At 38.3% G+C, this 18,439-nt stretch overlaps 2 protein-coding genes across 18 annotated transcripts in view; one reads left to right on the top strand and one right to left on the bottom strand.

Annotated features, from left to right (window-relative positions):
• The window catches only part of wu:fc02b11, a 643,013-nt gene extending 641,790 nt beyond the window's left edge, over positions 1 to 1,223 (bottom strand). For all 12 annotated transcript variants that reach the window (XR_015505550.1, XR_015505551.1, XR_015505554.1 and 9 more), the window contains exon 1: positions 1,096 to 1,223. The gene's annotated coding sequence lies outside the window, so the exon portion shown is untranslated. The remainder of the gene's footprint in view (positions 1 to 1,095) is intronic.
• An 8,922-nt stretch (positions 1,224 to 10,145) lies between these two features.
• Positions 10,146 to 18,439, top strand: part of syndig1 (synapse differentiation inducing 1) — a 53,840-nt gene continuing 45,546 nt past the window's right edge. For all 6 annotated transcript variants that reach the window (XR_015505640.1, XR_015505639.1, XR_015505641.1 and 3 more), the window contains exon 1: positions 10,146 to 10,472. The gene's annotated coding sequence lies outside the window, so the exon portion shown is untranslated. The remainder of the gene's footprint in view (positions 10,473 to 18,439) is intronic.

Here is an 18,439-nt window from a genome sequence, read left to right as displayed (position 1 = left end):
AAATAGGGAAATCATATAAGCTGCCATTTATTATTAAAGTACACCATTGTTTACAGTCATTTAGATAGTGTTAATGTTGTTTTGAAGACATACTTGCATGCTAATTCCGATTGAATATTCAAAGTAACATGGTACACAATATAGACTTCTAAATGAACAAATGTGCGAATATAAAACCAACTTTAGCTCTGTTTTTAGAGGATGGCTTTGGAATGACATAACAATGAGTTAATGATGACCATGCACATTTTTGAGTGAACTAACCCTTTAAGATTCAATAGTTTCAACACACATAAGACAAAACTATAGTGCTAGGACGTGTTTCTGTAATACGAAAGTGATTTTGAGACCTAAAAAGACAGTTCTCGCATTATTAACTAACAGTTACTCACCATCGTATTGCTTCCATTCCCACATCTCCTTTTGAGTCACACAGGTTTGAAATGACACGACGACGTAGGCTACGTTAAACGATGACAGCCGTTTCACTTTAGGGAACTTGTGTTATATTAGGACACGTTAGCGTTATTTTTGTGAACAAATCTCAAAGTTTACAACAAAGTCTAATGCATTTACACAGTTTCTATGCCACCCTACGCTTAAACTAAGTCCGTTAGGTTTCACAGCTGCTGTCAGTCAGTCCGCTAGCGATGCTGCTAGATAGCAACATACACACACACACACGGGCCTGATGTGTTCACCGGGTTTTATTCGCGCTGCACGGACGTTTCACTAACCTCAGTTAACTCTGTGCTCACAACTGATGGCGTTTAAACCATTCAAGCCGAGCAGCTTTTCTCTCGTGATGCGGTAAAAGCAAATAGCTGAGCTGAGCAAGTGCGCATTAGCGCTAACATCAACACTGAAAGCCGCCAACGCGACGCGGCTAGTCAAACTGAAACTAGCGTGCACGATTACGCTGTAAAGAGTGAAAGCAGCGTGAACTAGCTTCGTATAGTATATTGTCAGCGTTCGAGTTAGCTGTGTCTCGTCGCTAGCATGGTACATATGCCGCGACTAGCTGTCAGTGCGGCCTTTTATGTTAAAAAGACATTAAAAAGCTCGGAGTGAGCTCCAGAACTGCGCCCTGATTACCTCCGGTGTTGCAGGGCCTCCCCTCCTTCACGACTTTCCCCCTGGGTGGATGGAGTTTTCTTCTCCGTGGTAGCGTTTCGTTTCCCAGCCTGAAGACGTTGTTTGCTGCCTGTTGTACAGTTGAGTGTAGTCCCAGTCCTGCTTCCTGTGAAACAGGTACGATTCAGCTCGACTGTGCGCCAACGTCTGGATGCAGACACGCATTACTGCTCTCTACAGGCATGGAGGGACTACAGTTGTTATGGTCACGTGGCTGTAAAAGTTTTTGACATAATAAATATGTGTGTATTATGTATACAGTATGTATTATGTATTATGTTCACACACATTTTGTAATATACATGAGGAAGACTTATCTCATCTTTTCTATAACTGTGATGTCTCTCTTACATGTTGGAATGATGTTAGTGACGTGTTATAAAGAAATGTTAATTACAGGCTAAATCTTTAAAATCTTAAAAAAAAAAAAAACATGTCATTTACACTTTTTCACACACCAAAAGAACATTCGAGTATGTTGTTAACTTCTACATCTAACAAGGTAAATATTTTATTCATAAACAGAAATTTGCGAAATCTATACTAAAATGCTATATCTTTTTATTAGAAATGGAAACTTTGAAAAAGTCTCAAAAAGAGTGATTTAATGTTAGATTTCATGAAGGAATTTTTCTTTGGTACTGATCCCTCGCTGTAGTCGATGATTGTATCCTAAGTTATTATTTTTGTTTATATGTATGTATGTGTGTGTGTGTGTGTGTGTGTGTGTGTGTGTGTGTGTGTGTGTGTGTGTGTGTGTGTGTGTGTGTGTGTGTGTGTGTGTGTGTGTGTGTGTGTGTGTGTGTGTATGTGTGTGTGTGTGTATGTGAATGTGTGTGTGTGTGTGTGTGAGTATCACAGTATTTTGAAATACTTTTTTCCCCCCACACCTGTTATGTTTTTGCTTCATTATCATTTCTGGATAGAGCATATATCTTAATTTGTATTATTACTTTATGTAATGTTTCAAAGCTTTTAATACATTTTTTTTAAAGTATTTATTATGTATATGTAACATATGCATAAACAAAACCAATTTTCTAACATAGATATTTCATTTGTACCATATATTTTATATCTAAATCATGGGTGGTTATTTTTTGTCTGAAAAACTGAACCGTTTTGTAGTTATTTGCCTCATTTTGTATTTCATTCATTTTCTTTTTGGCTTCGTCAATTTATTAATCCGGGGTCGCCACAGCGGAATGAACCGCATTGTAATTAATTATGAGTAGGGCCAGACAGAATCTGAGGACATTTTTTGCTATTTCTGTGCAGAGATTGATAATAAATCTGCGGATTTATGCGGAATGATTTTGGGAGTATCGTAATGTAAAAACTTAATATATGAAATAACAAATAATATCCTTTTAACTTTTATTTAATTTTTACAATGCAAATCCAATAGATACACTTATTTGTGAAACAAAGCAAGTCTCTCATATAATATAAATTAATAAATATTAATTTACAAACTGTTTTTAAATAAATTATATGAACATTTTCATATTAGTCAGTACTATTATCGAAATTAATTAAAAAACTGAATCAATATAAACTTACACATATTTATACAAGTAAATAATTAGACTCAATGATGGGTATAAATGTTGCATTTTAGTCACATATTAAAAACTACATTTTGCTGGATTGACTTGTCGGATGGTTATAATAACCCCACTTTTTGACCATAGTATTTTACTATTTTAAGTGTTTATTTACAAATGTGCATTTAAACTGTAAGCTTTATATTGCAGTTTTATGATTAATGAAAATATTTAGAATTAGAGCTTAGAACGTTCAATTCTCAGAATAAAGAAATATGAAAAGATACTCATTTTTTAAATACAAATCTATTATCATCACCTATCATTATATTTTTAATATAATTAAAAACCTAAGCCTAAAGACAAATAAAAAACTGGCTAATACATGCACGTTCAACTTTCCTCAGTCAGAATTTGGCCATTTGAATAAAAAGAAGAATGCAAACATAAAAATAATAATCCAACTTTTGGTCTTTCAAACCACATGACCCCCCTTTGGGTACAGGCCTGACTATTTAATTTAACTTAATAAATTGTATGAAGAGCGGATTCACTAATATTATTTTTTAATAGCAGTTCAATAATTAATAGATGATGGATGGATGGATAGATAGATAGATAGATAGATAGATAGATAGATAGATAGATAGATAGATAGATAGATAGATAGATAGATAGATAGATAGATAGATAGATGATAGATAGATAGATAGATAGATAGATAGATAGATAGATAGATAGATAGATAGATAGATAGATAGATAGATAGATAGATAGATAGATAGATAGATAGATAGATAGATAGATAAATAGATGGATAGATAGATAGATAGATAGATAGATAGATAGATAGATAGATAGATAGATAGATAGATAGATAGATAGATAGATAGATAGATAGATAGATAGATAGATAGATAGATAGATAGATAAATAGATGGATAGATAGGTAGATAGATAGATAGATAGATAGATAGATAGATAGATAGATAGATAGATAGATAGATAGATAGATAGATAGATAGATAGATAGATAGATAGATAGATAGATAAATAGATGGATAGATAGGTAGATAGATAGATAGATAGATAGATAGATAGATAGATAGATAGATAGATAGATAGATAGATAGATAGATAGATAGATAGATAGATAGATTGATTGATTGATTGATTGATTGATTGATTGATTGATTGATTGATTGATTGATTGATAGCTGGGTCAGTTGGCATTTCTGTGTGTAGTTTGCATTTTTTCCTATGCTGGCGTGGGTTTCTTCCGGGTGCTCTGGTTGGCCGTAGTGTATGTGGATGAATGTGAGAGTGTATAGGTGTTTCCCAGTACTGGGTTGCAGCTGGAAGGGCGTAAGGTTAACATATCCTGGATAAGTTGGCGGTTCATTCTGCTGTAGCGACTCCTGATGAATAAAGGGACTTAGACGAAGGAAAATTAATGAATGAATACTGTTTTTGATTATCAAAATGAATCTCTCTCTCTCTCTCTCTTTCTCTCTCTCTCTGTCTCTTATTTCAGTTCATTTGGCATGAGTATTGCTAAAAAATTTCCGATTAACATACACAATGAATAAAATCGTAAAGTTATTTTGATAAATACATAAGAAAGAAAACAGATACTAATTATAAACAGGTGTCAGGGTGGCGCAGTGGGTAGCATGACTGCTTCACAGTAAGAAGGTCGATGGTTCGAGCCTCGGCTCGGTCAGTTGGTATTGGGAGTTTGCATGTTCTCCCCATGTTGGAGTGGGTTTCCTCTGTGTGCTCCGGTTTCTCTCACAAGTCCTTGTGTATGTGTGTGAATGAGTGTGGAAGGGCATCCGCTGGATAAGTTGGTGGTTCATTCCGTTGTGGCGACCCCAGATTAATAAAGGAACTAAGCCGAAAAGAAAAAGAAAAGAACGGTAAATTAATTAACATTTATTAATTATAAACATAAAATGTTATTAGTGACGGCTCGGTGGCTTAGTGGTTGGTGCTGTTACCTCACAGCAAGAAGGCCGCTGGTTCAAGTCTGGGTCAGTTGGCATTTCTGTGTGGAGTTTGCGAGTTCTCCCAGTATTCAAAAATGAGGGAATGAATGAATTACAGTTCTACCTTTGCTCTTGTGTAACTACATTCCAGTTGTCTTCTACTTTTGAAACACAGGATGGCAGTGTTGCAGTTGAGAGGTGTGAAAATAAGAAATACAGCTCATCTCTCATTTTTCATTCATTCATTCATTTTCTTTTCGGCCTAGTCCCTTTATTATTCTGAAGTCGCCACAGCGGAATGAACCACCACTTTATCCAGCATGCGTTCTACACAGCAGATGCCCTTCCAGCTGCAACCCATCACTGGGAAACATCCATAGACTGTCATGTACACCTATACACTATGGACAATTTAGCTTACCCAATTCACCTATAAAACATGTTTTTGGACTTGTGGGTGAAACCGGAGCACCTGGAGGAAACCCACGCGAGCACAGGGAGAACATGCAAACTCCACACAGAAATGCCAACTGACCCAGCCGAGGCTTGAACCAGCGACATTCTTGCATTGAGGCTTTTGGGCTACCCACTGCGCCACCGTGACAACCTTTAGCTCAAATATTGTAATTTAAATTGAATTAACATCCAGCATTGGGTTTGTTCATATAGTTGACCCAGCATTGGGTTATTCCTGCCTTTAGTGAAGGGAAGCAAATGACAAACTTGAACAGGTAGAAAAGATGGCATAATTGTCATTTATAGGAGAGTCACTCCAACTCCACATGAAAATGACTTAATATTATGTTATTCTTTGTTTTGTTTTTTATATGGTGGCAACACAGTGGCTCAGTGGTTAACACAGTTGCCTCACAGCAAGAAGGTCTCTGGTTGGAGTCCCGGCTGGGCCAGTTGGCATTTCCGTGTGGAGTTTGCATAGTTTCCTTGTGTTGGCGTGGGTTTCCTCAGAGTGCTTCGGTTTCTACCACAGTCCAAAGACATGCGGTACAGGTGAATTGGGTAAGCTAAATTGTCTGTAGTGTATGTGTGTGAATAAGAGTGCGTAGGTGTTTCCGAGTGATGGGTTGCAGCTGGAAACATAAACATATGCTGGTTAAGTTAGTGGTTCATTCCGTTGTGGCTACCCCTGATTAATAAAGGGACTAAGCCAAGAAGAAAATGAATGAATGAATGAATGAATGAATGAATGAATAGATCTCAACAGGACTTTGACTGGTCATCACACGCGTATGCTTCATTCCAAAACGCTGTCGAGACTCACACTGTTTATGTTTATTAAAATAATTTCTAAACAAACAAGACTAGTCACTGCTGCTGAACATGCCAACTCTCTTTACATAAACCCTTCATAATACATCCGTACTACACTGCTGTTGTGCTGCCACCTAGATTGAATTTAAATTAATAGAAAATAATTAATAAATATATAAAGTGCACTACCTGACAAAAGTCTTGTTGTCTATCCAAGTTTTAGGAGCAACAAATAATAACTTGACTTGTAGTTGATCATCTGATATCAGAAGTGGCTTATATGAAAGGCAAAGGCCTCTAGATTACGCTTATTTTACCAAAATAAATATTTAATTAGGACAGCAAGGACTAACTTTGCTTAGACAAAAGTCTTGTCACTTAACAGAAATAATGTCCAGTATAGAATATAAAGTCATGCTGCAGTGGAAAAAGAATGAATATTGTGTATGACTGCCATGAGTTTGGAGGACTGCATCCATACATCTCTGCAATGACTCAAATCACTTATTAATAAAGTCATCTGGAATGGCAAAGACAGCGTTCTTGCAGGACTCCCAGAGTTCATCAAGATTCTTCGGATTCATCTTTAATGCCTCCTCCATCTTACCTCAGACGTGCTCAATAATGTTCATATGTGGTGACTGGGCTGGCCAATCCTTGAGCAGCTTGACCTTCTTTGCTTTCAAGTACTTTGATGTGGAGGCTGAAGTATGAGGAGTGCTATCCTGCTGAAGAATTTGCCCTATCTTGTGGTTTGTAATCAAATGCGGGTAGATTTCAGCGGTGGCGGGTTAGAAAGCCACTCCCACTAGCCACTTTGGCTGGTTGAAAATAATTTTTAAATTCTAGTTTTCTTAAAAGCAGGATTCGACAATAAAGATGGCCCAGCATGCGTGCAAATGTGATCTTAGAATCGAGAACCAGCACGACTGACAAAAATAATTGCATTCACGCGAGCAGGTGAATACCGAATGAGAGAATGATCACTCGCGCCAACAGCTGATGTGTTGAGCACGACTGTTTAAAACATGTGCGCGCTCCCGTTTTCTTGCATGAAGCAACTGTGCCAAGAAACCCAACTGGTGTGATCGGTTCTCTTTCAAATAGACTAGACACAATGTTATGCTTATGCACCCACAGTCTCGCTGCTTTCAACAGCTCCAGATTTGTCTTTTTGTTAGTAGCACCGGTTGCGATTTAACCAATATTTGATCAGATTATTAATAGGCCAAACAGTAACTGTGTGTGCATGATCATCATTCATTGTCACACAGTATGTTTGTCACCTGCTCTCTTTTGCTTACAGTTATTTTTGTTTAAATGTGGTTTAATTATATATTTTTTACAAAAACATCCCTACTGAAAAAAACAGCTTAAACCAGCCTAGGCTGGTTGGCTGGTTTTAGCTGGTCGACCAGGCTGGTTTAAGAGGGGTTTTGGCCATTTCCAGGCTGGTTTCCAGCCATTTCCAGCCTAGTCTTAGCTGGTCAGGCTGGGAGATGACCAGCTAAACCAGCTTGACCAGCCTAGCCAGGCTTTGAGCCCAGCCAAAACCAGCTATGTCCCGCTTAAACCAGGCTGGTCAAGCTGGTTTTAGCTGGATTTAGCTGGTCATTTTTCAGCCTGACCAGCTAAGACCAGGCTTGAAATGGCTGGAAACCAGCCTGGATATGGCCAAAACCCCTCTAAAACCAGGCTGGTCAACCAGCTAAAACCAGCCAACCAGCCTAAGCTGGTTTAAGCTGGATTTTTCAGCAGGGATTGCTTCAAGAGGATATTAACTTTCCATTTATGTGTTGTTAACTGGTGATCTGGAACCTTTAGACAGATTGCTGTGCATATTGTAGATACATGATAATAATAACAATATTTTTTTTAATCTCATCTGTTTTTTTTTCTTTTAAGAAACGTTATGTTAAATAAAAAGTATAGTATACAGCTATATTTTGCTTGTTTTGACACATTTAAAATGTGTGGCTAAGAAATAATTATTTATTTTTAGTGTAGTCAGAGATACATTTGGTAAATCCTTAATTTTGTGCTCTGAAAAGTGATGTGGAATAAAAACTAATTGTAATACGACACTATGAAACCATAATCCAATTGCTCATGCTCACTGAGCAAGCTCATACACAACACACACAAAGTGAAATGAATGAGGCATGTGGACATAACACAACATCTAAATCAAGTAAACTTAGTATGTCAAAGTCAAATTCATGCAAATAAAATATATTTTCCCAACAACAAAATTGTGGCTAGTGAAAATGGCGAGTGGCTAGTAATGTTGGAAAACTAGGGGAGCACAGGGCACAAAGTAACGCGGGGTTAAATGTAATACAGAGTTTTAAGGTATTTGCTAAGGGTAAACCGTGGCGTGCTTCAGAGGTTTTCACCACAGTGTCTGCAGATGTCTTCCTGGCAATTATCGAAAAAGTTCGGCAAAATTTGGATGAGAAACACAGGAGAAACCATTTTTTGCATAAAAGTATTTTTTTTTTGTAGTTTAGATTTTTTGTTTTTAAAAAAATCTTTGAAAGCATATTAGTGAAATATTATGTTGTTGTCATCACCGTCTTCTAGGCTAAAAGATGAAACCATTTTGAAAGATGTCAAAAACACAGTGACTGCCAGCCGGGTTTTGAAGAAAACGCGACACAGCGGGGTTAGTTGTATCAGGGTGTTACGATTAAGCCACACACTGTTAGACACCAAATAAACTAACAATATATATATTTTTAAATTTTGAGTATAACGTTGAGAACTTTATATATAAAAAATGTTTTTATTAGAATTATCTTTTTTTTATTGAAAGACAAAAAATGTTTTATTGCTAATACTACAAATAAATGCATGGTATATTAATGGATAACGATCCAAATAAATCCAAATGTGTTTATCCAATACATAAATAAACATACTGTGCTATGTAGAATAAGAAAAATTATTGAGCTAAGGACTGAGGAAATAAAGCTACTGTTTAAAGTAAACTAAATTTAAATGAATTGTGTGAAATCTGCCTTTAAATGCATGTAATACAACTAACGCTCTGTCTGTTACAACTTGCTCCGCAGGTGGGGTACATAGTAACATTTTCACTCCTGGCTCTTTTGGCAACACTGCACAGAAACCATAGGTCCGGCGATTATACTTTCAGTGCTCATTTGTAGGAAAGGCTTGGGTTTTGTTGGTAAAAACAAATGGTTTGTCTAACCCCAATACTTTGTTTATTATTTGACCAAAACCAAAAGTTTGTGCCCCGCTCTCCCCTACTAGCCACAGTGGCTGGTGATCAAAAAAGTTAATGTCAAGGCCTATTTGTAATGTAATGGGAAGCACAAATGTCTTGATACCTCAGGCTGTTGATGTTGCCAGGGCCAGAGTGGGACTCCTTAGACCGGCCCACCTCAGTTCACGACTGACTATATTAAAATAAGGTCATTTCCAAATCAGTTTCTAATGACACTATCACGTCTTTTTTTGAGAAAACAGCGGCTTTAGAACTTTAAATGTTCAACAACCCTAACAGTATTATATGTCTTAACAATAAAAATGAAAAGAATAAATTACTTAGAAAAGGATCAAATCCAGGTCTACTGCATCGTAAACTGCTGTGTTATCCACTGAACCACAACAGCTGTTCAATGATTAGTGACTCAATGATAGATAAAAAGAGTAGAGCTGCGGTAAAATAATGAATAAAAAGGCTGTTGTCAAGTAAATAAATAAATACATTTAAAAAGTGTGACTGCTGAGAGCAACAGATTCTGGAGCTAGGGATACAGGCCCTCGCGGCCAAAAACGGACCGGCCCACCGGGAATTCTCCCGGTCCTCCCGATTAGCCAATCCAGGCCTGCATGTTGCCATCCACTCTGCAGATCTCCTCCATACTAATTGTAACCACAAACCATGATTTTTCCTTCACCAAACTTGACTGATTTCTGTACGAATCTTGGGTTCATGCGGGTTCCGGTATTTGTGGTGATTGGGATACAGTCGATTCATCGCACAAATCTACCTTCTTTAGAAATAATAAACTAGTAGTCAAGTTATTATTTGTTGCTCTTACAACTGGGACCGACAACAAGACTCTGGTCAGGTAGTGTAATGCACAAACAAAACAGAAATGCTCTGTGCGCTCTTTAGGACCCAGGGGAACTCGAGCAGCGCACCCATATAAAGACCGCAGATGAGGAGAAAGCAAGTGCATTATAGTGCTCACACATCAACAGTCTGTCTCTACGTCTCTTTTCGCTTTATTATTCTTTCCGCATTTGAATGATTTCAGCTGGCAAAATGCAGTATAATCGACACCGTGTCCGCATGAAAGGTTTTTACCGGTGATTTCTTTCCTCCAGCACTCTTGATAAACGACTTCTTGAAACGGGGATAAAAAAACGGGACACTTTGGACTTTTATTCATTATTTTGCTCCCAAAAAAATAACATTGCGAAAGGATATAACACCGGTCCGTGAGATTATTCGTCGTCCAGATGAACATCTTCTGACTGCCATAGCAGCTCACCTTGAAAGGTAAGTTACCAGTCTGATCACGAACTTGTACAGCAAATGAATGATTGCACCAAGATGACATCAGTGCATCACAGCCTTCCTGGAGCCTGGCAACAGAAACCTTTCTCCTGCTGCTCTGTTTGACTTCACCCTTGCCTTGTGCATTTTTACGCGAAGCATCTCTAAATACAGGTTGACTGATTAATGACTAATCACAATAGATGAGAGATGGTGGAGGCTACTTATTCAAAATCAAACGGACATGGCTATGTGACCTGTTTTTGTTTGCTTTGAATGACCAGAATTCATTTGCGATGTAAAACCCCTTGCTTGGATTCATATTTTGGTTGAGAGCACTGTTATGTATTTGTGTAACGAGCTTGTTTTAAGTGTTAGTGAGAGAATAAGAGTTCAAATCCAATCAATATTGAAAATACTGCTAATTAAATTTGAATATTTAACAATAATAAGTCAGCAATTGGTCATTTAAAATGACAGTTCACCCAAAAATGAAAAGTCTGTCATCATTTACTCACTTCACTTGTTCTAAACCTGTTACTTTCTTCTGTTAAAAACAAAAGAAGATGTTTTGAAGAAAGCTGGAAACCTGTAACCATTGACAACTGTAGTATTTGTTTTTTCGTAGCATGGATGTCAATGGTTACAGGTTATAAGTTTTCTTTAAAACTCGTCAAGGTTTATATGCAATTGATGCATTAGTAAATTAAATGGTGATTAACATTTTTTAAATGTGTTTGGGTATTTCTCTCTAAATGTAATAAATCAACATAACACCAGAAAGACATTTGTTTAACTCTTTGATCACAGCTTTGTGCAGTGTGCTGGTATTCTCTGCAACAACACTTTAACTGATGAAATAATAGTGTGTGTAACATTTTCAGCTCATTCAGTATATTTAAAATAATATCAGTATATTTAAAATAATACCCTGCTGAAAAATCCAGCTTAAACCAGCCTAGGCTGGTTGGCTGGTTTTAGCTGGTTGACCAGGCTGGTTTTAGAGGGGTTTTGGCCATTTCCAGGTTGGTTTCCAGCCATTTCCAGCCTGGTCTTAGCTGGTCAGGCTGGAAAATGACCAGCTAAATCCAGCTAAAAACAGCTTGACCAGCCTGGTTTAAGCTGGACATAGCTGGTTAAGCTGGTCAAGGTGGTTTTAGTTGGTCATCTCCCAGCCTGACCAGCTAAGACCAGGCTGGAAATGGCCAAAACCCCTCTAAAACCAGCCTGGTTGACCAGCTAAAACCAGCCAACCAGCCTAGGCTGGTTTAAGCTGTCTTTTTCAGCAGGGTATCTAAACCTGAACTCAGGTCCTACTCCCACCTGCGGGTAGAAACAGGTACTGCTGAACTGCTATTTAAATTCCCGATACAAAAGCTGGGTTAAGTGGAGTGTGCATGATGTATGTGGTAATTTTAAGTATGTTGATAAAATATATGTTATACAATTTTTTTTTTAAGGTACAACTTATTCCAAAAGATCAGGGGCTTTTGACAATACATCCGTGAATTAAGCCCCCCCCCTCGCAACGCCACTGAGTAAAACTCAACATTCGATTTGTCCATATTTGACCCAGAATTGGGTTATTCTTCAGTGTATGGAAGGGAAGCAAGTGACAAACTTGAACAGGTAGAAAAGATGGCATAATTGTCATTTTAGGTGAGTCACTCTAACTCCATATTTACTCAGTATTACTTTGTTTTCTGCTTGTTTTTTTATATGCTTAATTTGTACTTTTAGAGTTGAACACAACATTTTCTGTTTGAATTGTGCTTAAAAATATTAATAATGATTTTGGCCTATGCAAGTAGTTGACCTTATATACATAATAAATGGTTAGTTTACCGTAAAATAAAAATCATCATCATCAACACAAATTAAGATATTTTTAATCAAATATAATTGTATACAAGTAATACAGTACGACCCTTTACAGTAAATGCTTACTTCACTTTAAAAGTTCACCTTAAAATAAAAATCACCATCATAAACTGAACTTAAAAAATGAAGATAAGAGCTGCGTCCCAAATGGCACAATATACACTATGCACTCATGTACTTTTGCACGTACACACTCAACAGGATGGTATATGTATGTAGTGTCGTCCCAAATGGAGCACTAATGTTTTTTTACTTAGTGGAAATTCAAACCGTTTCCCTAATGACGTTTGACGGTTGCCAAATCCGTGAAATGAACGACTGAATTATCAAATAATACCTGACGTGAGGTATAACCGCATTCACCATCGGGAGGCGCTATAATCTCTCTCGTAGGGGAATTTTGCTTTCACCATCCAAAATAAATAAAAGTTATCCAACATGTGCATCAGATCGCTCCGCCCCTTCCGCTACGTGAGCAAACCTGCGGTCGTGAAGTGTCCATCATTACACACTTCATTTTAGCGGCTGAATGAGTGCATCATCCGGGTAATTAAAGTGCACTTATTAATTTTAGAGTTTTCAGTGTGAACACACTACTTACACTATTTATACTACAAAATGTTGTAGAATAGTGCATGCGATTTGGGACGTACAGTATTTTACAGTATGACCCTCCATAACGTCTGTTTAAATCCAATGCTCTGAGACTACAAAAAGGTTTATTAAAAGATCAAATATTAAATTCAAATGAATCTAAAAATGTTTGAGGATATATAATTGCCTTGTAATTGCTGTAACACATATTACACCGTTTTCTTATAGGCTTTTATTCACATATAGTTTACTAATGGAATAAACTGTCAACAAGATCTACTCAAACTTGCTGAAATGAAAAGAAAGCTCAAGTTAAGATGACTAGAAAAGTTCATTTGATTCAACAAATTTAAGGCAGCAATGTTTTTTTTACAGTGTACTATGCCTACTAGGCTCTTCAAGGGATCTTTAACTGACCAAGAGCTGATCTTCTCTCAGAACAGCAAAATTCTGGTCAGTTAAATGGCCTGGCTAACCTATCAATCTTTATATTTGGTTGCATTCTTGAATGTGGTGGGCCTATTGATATTTACGTAACAGCTCTGTTTATCTGATGTCTGTTTTTTTTTTTTTTTTTTGAGAGAGAGAATCCACTGCTCTTTTGGGTTTTTAAAACTCTGTAAACACATTTTACATTTACATTTAGTCATTTAGCAGACACTTTTATCCAAAGCGACTTACAAATGAGGACAAGGAAGCAATTTACACAACCAAGAGCAACAATGAATAAGTGCTATAGGCAAGTTTCAGGTCTGTAAAGTCTAAGAAGGGAAGTATTAGTAGTATTAGTATTTTTTTTTTTTTGTACAGTTAGTGTGATATTCAGAGAGGCAATTGCAGATTAGGAAGTGTAGTGGAGACTAAATAGTTGAGTTTTTAGTCGTTTCTTGAAAGTAGCGAGTGACTCTGCTGTTCTGATGCAGTTAGGGAGTTCATTCCACCAACTGGGCAGATTGAGCGTGAGCGTTCGCGAAAGTGATTTCTTCCCTCTTTGGGATGGAACCACGAGGCGACGTTCATTCACAGAACGCAAGTTTCTGGAGGGCACATAGATCTGCAGAAGCGAGAGCAGATAAGAAGGAGCAAGGCCAGAAGTCACTTTGTAGGCAAACATCAGAGCTTTGAATTTGATGCGAGCAGCAACTGGCAGCCAGTGCAAACGGATGAGCAGCGGAGTGACATGTGCTCGTTTAGGTTCATTGAAGACCACTCGTGCTGCTGCATTCTGGAGCAGTTGAAGAGGCTTGATAGAGTTAGCTGGAAGCCCGGCTAGTAGAGAGTTGCAGTAATCCAGTTTGGAGAGAACAAGAGCTTAAACAAGGAGTTGAGCTGCATGTTCAGATAAGAAGGTCGGATCTTTCTGATGTTATAGAGTGCGAATCTGCAAGATCGAGCAGTTCTAGAGATGTGGTCAGAGAAGTTTAGTTGGTCATCAATCGTTACTCCAAGGCTTTTCACCATTTTGGATGCAGTAATGGTTGCCCCATCCATCTGGATTGAAAAGTTATGGTGTAGAGTCGGGTTGGCAGAAACTACAAGCATTTCCGTTTTTGCGAGGTTCAGCTGAAGATGATGATCTTTCATCCAGTGTGAAATATCCAACAGGCAGGCTGAGATGCGAGCTGGAACCGAGGGATCATCAGGATGAAAAGAGAGGTATAGCTGGGTATCATCAGCATAGCAGTGGTAGGAGAATCCATGTCTCTGGATGACTGGTCCTAGAGATGATGTTTAAATGGAGAAGAGAAGTGGCCCAAGAACAGAGCCTTGACTCTCCTAAAGCTAAGGGCTAAAGTGCTGAGGAGAGGTTTTAAGAGTTTGTACTTCTGACAGTAGCACTGAAGCATCTAATTGCTTACAGGACGCTGCTGATGGTGGGATGGATTTTTTTGTGCTCATTGCAGGAGACTGTAAATCAGATTAGGATGCTGTGCACCCATTAGGTGCCCCCAACAATGGGTATGCAGCTTTCGTTCGGCACACTGCTGAATTTAGCAGAAAAGAAAGTTTGTGTATTTGGCAGGCCTGGCTGTAGAGTTTTAGAAAATGTGGTGGTGCAGAGCTTGGAGATCAATGACCTAGACGTGCATTAAAACAGAGCTACCAACATGGCTGGGATACAGCAATTCAAGCTCAGGTGGAAAACAAATGAAGCTGGCATTGAGGACTAAACAGAAGCAAGGGTGTAGAATTAGCATGGACGAAGGGGACATGTCTTCACCAATAATAATTACATAATTAATTAATTAATTCTTTACATTTATATAGCACTTTTCTACACCCAAAGCGCTTTACACAATTGTGAGGGGAATCTCCTCATCTACCACCAGTGTGCAGCATCCACCTGGATGACACGACGGCAGCCATATTGCACCAAACCACTCACCAGCTGATTGGTGGAGAGGAGACTCCAATTATGATATGGGAATGGTTAGGAGGACATGATAGACAGAGACAGAGTGGGCAAAATTGGCCAGGATGCCAGGGTTAAGCCCCTACTCTTTTATGAAGGACATCCTGGGATTTTAACAACCACAGAGAGTCAGGACCTGGGTTTAATATCTCCTCCGAAAGACGGTGCTCACTGAACAGTATAGAGTCCTGGTCAATATACTGGGGCACAAGGACCCACACGGTTCACAGGTTGAGCACCCCCTGCTGGCCTCACTAACACCACTTCCGACAGCAACCTAACTTTCCCATGTGGTCTCCCATCCAGGTACTGACAGGACTCAGTCCTGCTTTGCTTCAGTGGGCGACTATGCAAGAGTTGAGAAAGCCAGCTGCCAGCTATGTGCATCAATTACTGAAATGTCCCCACCAATAATTTATTCGCCTTCAAGATAAAATAATGCTCTGTCAACCACTAGTAACCTGGAGGTGCAGCAAGGGTTAAATCACGTGCTCCTCTCAGGTCCTCCTTCCCCCCAAAACATAAGGACAGTGTGATTGACTTGGCCTTTTTTCTGCAGTCAAGTGACTGACAGCTGTAGTTACATTTCGATGTAAAAAGCACCAAAACAAGGAAATTTTCCAGTCCTACTTCACTGTGCAAGATGTGGACAAAAATAAACCACTTTTCAAAGAAAAGTGTAAGTCACTTATGGCCTGTTTCCACTGAGTGATACAGTACGGTACGGGTCGGTACGGGTCACCCTTATCAGGCTTGCGTTCCACTGCTAATAAGGTACCAATGGTGGGCGTGGTGTCAACAGAAAGTTTCGGTTACGTCATTCTCGCTCAAGGAAATGTTTTTTTCGTGCACCACTCTTGCGTTTGTCCGTTTGTGAAAGGATCGGATGTCAAAAGCACTTCAAGAATTTCGCGCAAGTTATTAACATCAACTCAAGAAGTTTGTTATTTTAAATATAAATGTGCAGGCGAGCGCAAGTTAGAAAGCGAAACCGCTCAAGCTTTAGACGGCCTTGTAAACAACTACGCAGCACAGGGCAGATTCTGCTCTTTTTCTTGGCTTTTTATCTGTTCATTAACGCGAAGACAAGGTTTGTTTAAGCTCAGGTTGACCATGGCTCATTATTATATGTATTATTACAGTGTAAGTCTCGACTCTGTATTTAAAAATGGCACTTCCTTTGTTTTCATTCTCCTGCTTATCCATCTCTGTAAACCAATAGTGTTCAGCTGCGTGTCTTGCTCTGCCTTTTGGTACCCTCTTGTTGTGCTAGGTACCCTTCCGAAAGGGTACCCAAAAAGTGGTATGGTATGGTTCACTTTTAGGTACCTTTTGACAGTGGAAATGCCCATAAAAACGTACCAAACCGTACTGTACCACTCAGTGGAAACAGGCCATTAAAGTCAAGTTCTCTGCGAGTTCACCATAATAACATTAACCAATGCTGTGCAATTAATCAAACTTCCATGATTATAAAAAACAAAAATATGGATAAAACAAATCTAAATTTCTCTACATTCATACTTCCTCAAAGCCTGATTGGAGAAAATTCATGTAAACAGACTTTAGCAGACTTTAGCATGGAACGTGCTTCATTATTTGTTATTCGGATTATCAAGTGTTTAAACCCTTTATTCATGTTTTTAAAAGCGTGAAAGAGAATTTTGCTGTTCTATGTATTTGTTATAGAAATGTACATATGTCTTTAAGTCATGGTAATGCTCTGAAAAGTTAAATCCTTAATAATGCAATTAAAAACGAAATCTGTCTTTCTTAAAAGGGCTTCTTCAGAACTCTGTTATTGTTTAATCAGCGTCAAGTTAGTGCTAGGCAATTGATTAAAATGAAATTGGAAAAGGTAGCACAGTTCTGTGACGTCTTATCTGAGGCTACGTCTACACTCATCGGAATAAATGTAAAAAGGGTGTTTTCGTCTAATAACGCTCCATATCCACACTATAATTGTCAATTAATCCTGTCATCGACACTAAACTGGCTCAAAATGCTTTCGTTTATGTACTGCACATGCGTACAGATGTAAGATGATTTTACCTGCATCAATTCTACCTGATGTTTATTTACTTTCCATCTCTTTAAAACGTCACGGCATAATGTCGCAACTGTCGTCTGCTTTTGCCTCTGAACAATAGCTCTCAGTAAACATTCTGTGTCCTTTAAAGAGAGGCAATATGGAGCATGGTCAAACTGGCGTTAATCTTTAATATAATGGCCAAAACGGACTTTTTGTGGCCAACATTCGAAACATCTGCTTTACCTTGTCATCCACCATGTTAGCTGAACTGGTCACCTGACCAAAATACAATATTGTTTTTGAAATCCTGCAACATAAAAACTGCTGTTTCAAATTTATCAAGGAAGGCGTTTTTAAAAAGGTACATTTTTGTTTCCTAAAACACTGTCTCAGTGTGAACGGAAGCCCAAAAACAGAGGAAAATAGGTGTATTTAAACGAAAAGCGTATTAGTGTAGACATGGTCTAAACTTTCACAAACATGCTGATTGACTTCTTCTGATGTGAGCCTGACGAGAGGCGATGTGTGAAACACACCAAACTAACTACTGAAAAATATTCACAGATGGCCCAACACTGCCAAACGGTTGACCATCGACTTGGTGTGCCCCGACCTTTAAGAGACATGATGGCTTTTAAAGGATTATCCACAGAAAAACTCAAGCTCAAAAGTACAAGCATGCCTGCTTGAAGTGCAAGAACCAATTGTGACACATGGCATGTTCACCAACCTGGCCACATTGTCATGATGATGGGGTATTGTGTGTAGAATTCTGAGGAAATAAATTAATTTAATCCATTTTGGAATAAGGCTGTAACATAAACAAATGTGGAAAAAGTGAAGCGCTATGAATACTCTGCAGATGTACTGCACGTATATTGTCATATTGCACAGCATTAGGTGCAATGATATTGCGCAGCACCTGAAAATAGTCCCCAGCTAGGTAATGAAGTAGAATCACTGCATAATATCATTGCACCTGCTGTAACCATGCGACAGCAGCAAACTTTATTACACAAGAATGAATGAGAATGAGAGTAAATAGAAAAA

This window comes from Danio rerio, chromosome 13, assembly GCF_052040795.2.
Source record: "Danio rerio strain M-AB ecotype USA chromosome 13, GRCz13ab, whole genome shotgun sequence".
In the NCBI taxonomy this organism is placed as follows: Eukaryota; Metazoa; Chordata; class Actinopteri; order Cypriniformes; family Danionidae; genus Danio; species Danio rerio.
This window is presented reverse-complemented; position numbering and strand designations above follow the sequence as displayed.